Here is a 4,020-nt window from a genome sequence, read left to right as displayed (position 1 = left end):
TTGTTATATATGTGCATATCTCTCACATATGCCTAGTTGTGTATTATTCTTGTTTTCAGACTATTATAGCCTAGGAAACCCCAGGTATATAACAAACATATTCTCCAGGAGTGTTTTCCGAGAATCTGCAGATTCATAATGACAGAGATGTTGGTACAGGCTTCTGGCTTTCTCCAGAATGATATTTCAGAAGGGAGGCCTCTGCCGCCATGCATGTCTTCATGACAAGGGTTCACTATTTAACTGGAAAATTTTCACACACAAACAACAGAAATGTATGCGACTTTCCTTCCCCTGCCCAACCCCCAGCCAAAAGCTCCTGCCTATTGCCTGCTGAGTCAGAAAGACCATGGCTGAATTGAGATGCCCAGAGGAACGAAGCGATCTCAATCAGCCAAGGACTCCCTGGTGCATCTCTCTTCCGTGCTCAGCAGAAGAACATCACTTCCCTCCTTGGCAGGGACTCATGCATTTTCTTAAAATGAAAAAGCAGGATGGACTATCAGAGCCTCGAATGCTGCAGGCCTGTGGTGTTCCACGTTGCAATCCCCCCCCCCCACCTTTTTTCTTTTCTTTCACCAATTGAATGAAAAACCGAGCAAGGAGAGAGTTCTCAGACACAACAGGTGTCAGCACAGACAACCATGCCAGAAATGTGCAGAATTATCTGCCTTTCACACTCCCAGGTTAAAAATTTTCCCGAGTTAACAGATGTCTCACATGCAGGTCACCTCTGGAATGTCTACGCCCCTGCACATATTACTTTTGTTTTCCCAGCAAGTCATTTGACCATCACATGCCTTCTTGGCAGTGAGTCCGCTCCTTCCTCTTGAGGCTCCCGTTTCTGGTGGTTTATCCAAGAATCCCAGAGAGTCGGTGGAGTAAACCAGTCAGATCTCCCTCAGTGGGAACTGGAGCCCATCGATGTCCTAACAGGTTGCTGCCAACTTAAGTGGAAGCTTGCACTTTCTAGTAACCTTCTAGGCATCCGCTCAGCACTTAACAGACCCCGGGACCCTGGAGGACTGGATGGCTTCCTGGACTCTAGAGCAGGAGGGCCCCCTCTCCAGCTCGGCTTCAACCAGGGTGAGGCAATGGATTGAAGTCACATAAAGAATAGTCACACTCATAAGGTCACCCCTCTGGGGCCAAAGGGACCAGCTCATGCAAGTGATCCCGGCAAGAATGAGGGGATGTGATTCTGGGTGGCTGGGGGCTTCTACCTGGCCTTGTTGCAGTCACCCCCTCTCTGAAGAGGAGGAGACAGCAAACCCACACGCGGGGCAGGCGGCCCTGACACATGAGGTCACATGGAGGGGCATGACCTATTGCCCTGACACTAGTCCGAGGTGGATGCCGAACTCAGCCATTCTCCTCTAGGGAAGGAACAGGCAGAGTGAGGTCCTCTGGGGCTGAAGAGTTGCTAGAAGTGGTGGTGAGACCCCAGAGACTAAAAGGGAGAGGCAGTGGAGTGCCTGCTCCGTTAACATCTGTCTCCTGACGGGGATTAGCAGCGACAGGACAGCCCCTGCCTCATGTCCTCCTACTTCCTTCACTTCCACCAGAGGCCGTCCTCAGGCTCCCAGGGCCCGGCAGCTCCCAGGGTCCAGGGGAAATGACAGTGCCAGCCAGGCCTTTGGCTCAAAAGCTGGGTGGAGGGCAAGGATCCAGCTAGAGGTACTAAAATGAATGCTTTCCCCTTTCCCCCCCATCCTCTGTCTTTCAACTTGCTGTGATGTTTTTATGCTGTTTATGGTCATCCTAAGTGAAGTAAAAACCCCCGTGCTAAGCCATCAGCATGAGTATCAGCACTCCATCTATACCGCGTCACGTCAGTTTTAAGCGGAAGTGGGACGAGACTCGAGCGAGAGCTCACCTGTGACAGCGTGTCTCCCGCGGCTGTGCGCGCAGAGCGTGGGAACCGCCCCGAAGGACCTCGGCTGGTTTCCCCAGTTCACTTCTCAGGCGCGCACGTCCTGCCCCGACGGGTGAGGAAGGGCTGAACGCGATCGGTGGGCTGTCCCGTCTTTCCCTTTCCTGTGTGATACCATCTTCGCTGGAAGGGCTTGGTGAGGACGACTTACCCGCAGGTAGAAAGCAGCAGATGAGGAAATCTCAGGGCTTCTCCTCCTGGCAGTGGAGTGTCGAGTCTTGCGGCTCGCCTGGTTACCGGCAGGGGATCTGAGTGTGTGTGTACATGTGTGTGGAAGAGAGTATACGTGTGTTTACGGCTGTGGGTTTGCATGTGTGTACGGATCTGTGCGTGTGTATAGGCATGTGTATGCTTGTTTCTGAACATGTATGTGTGTACACACATGTTTGCCTGTGTGTGTGTGTGTCCGTGCCTATACGTGAGTGTGTGTATTGCACAAAAGTGTATATAGTTGAGTTGAGAAAAGAATAAGGGATGGATTTCCCTTTTCCAAAACATAATCTCTCTAGAGAGGTGTTATTTTCTTCTTTAAAAAAATTTTATTTATTTATTTGAGAGAGAAAGCAAGAGAGAGCACAAGTAGGGGGCACAGCAGGCAGAGGAGAAGCAGACTCCCCGCTGAACAGGAAACCTGACATGGGGCTTGATCCCAGGACCCTGAGATCATGACCTGAGTGGAAGGCAGATGCTTAAGCAGCTGAGCCACCCAGATGTCCTTTTCTAGAGAAAAGGGAATTCAAGAGAATACAGGGAATGCTCCACAGGCAATATCTTGAGCTCTAGAACTAGGAGGAATGGAGGTGCATTTCCCAGGTAGAGAGATGGTCTCTCTGTGCTCTGGGCTGCAAGGGGCTGGAACAAAGCAAAGTGTCTGTGGGTGCCCTGGCCATGGAGACCATAAGATTTCCCATCTCTCTCTTTTTTTTTAATTGCATTTATTCTGTGCAAATTTACTCCCGGGCCATAAGCTTTTGTTTCTTCAGTTTCTTCTGGGATATCTATTTCTTCTATGCAGCCTCCTCTTCTGGTTTAGGAACAATCTGCTCTTTTTCAGTAAGGATCATCTCAATGTGGCAGGGGAGCTCATGTATGGGTTAATGCAACCATGAGCCCTGTAAGTCCTACGCCGCATCTTGGGGTCTTTGTTCACCTGAATGTGCTCAATGACCAGAGAATCGACATCTAAACCCTTAAGTTCAGCATTACTCTCTGCGTTTTTAAACATTCAGCACTCTTCTTGGGCCACCAACCTTGTGTCCAGCCCCACTGTTTGGCCTGGGCACACCTACCAACTCCACCATTGTAGCGACGGAATGGCACGCACTGCTTCTGCAAAGTGACGTCTTTCAGATACTTGGTAGCTTTTCGGATATGCATACCCTTGATGGCCTGGGCAGTTTCACGTGTATTCTTAAAGTGAACACGGAGATTTGAACCTTTTGACTTGCATGATTTCATAGGGTTTTCCCGGTCAAGTGAATAGCGAACCATTTTCAGAGGTCACCCCAGGCCGCTGAGACATGCATGGAAAACTGGCACGCTCAGATATTTGTTGTCTCAGACAACATGGTTAGGAGTACTGGCATATTCTGCCATGGTTACTCTGCATGGAAGAGAGATCACAAAAATGGGAAAAGTCTAAACTTTCACGTGATACAAGGTCAGTTCCGGACACTTGAGGAGGTGGTCCATGATTGTTTCTCGGTCTGGTGAGTTGCAAGTCTGGAGTAGTCAGCCCCCAATTTTGGACTTCAATCTTTATTCCTTCTTCATTGTTTTGGTTACTTGGCAGCTCTAGTTGATAAGAATAAACAGAGGAGGGGCACCTGGGTGGCTCAGTGGGTTGGGCCTCTGCCTTGAGATCGGGTCGTGATCTCAGGGTCCTGGAATCAAGCCCCACATTGGCTCTCTGCTCAGCGGGGATCCTGCTTCCCCTTCCCCCTCTGCCTGCCTCTCTGCCTATTTGTGATCTCTGTCTGTCAAATAAATAAATAAAATCTTGGGGAAAAAAAAAAAGAATAGACAGAGGAATGATGTTCTCAGGGCCAAGGAAAACCGTCAGAGGCCGCTGGAACCAACCTCGTTTA

At 49.8% G+C, this 4,020-nt stretch overlaps 1 pseudogene; it reads right to left on the bottom strand.

Annotated features, from left to right (window-relative positions):
- Nucleotides 1-2,875: 2,875 nt before the first annotated feature.
- Nucleotides 2,876-3,424, bottom strand: LOC123394802 (annotated as a pseudogene).
- Between the last annotated feature and the right edge of the window lie 596 nt (nt 3,425-4,020).

This window comes from Mustela putorius, unplaced genomic scaffold (genome assembly GCF_011764305.1).
Source record: "Mustela putorius furo isolate JIRA1106 unplaced genomic scaffold, ASM1176430v1.1 tig00003845_pilon_pilon_pilon, whole genome shotgun sequence".
Lineage (NCBI taxonomy): Eukaryota > Metazoa > Chordata > Mammalia > Carnivora > Mustelidae > Mustela > Mustela putorius.
Note: the sequence above shows the minus strand (reverse complement) of the source record. Positions and strands in the feature narration are given on the sequence as shown.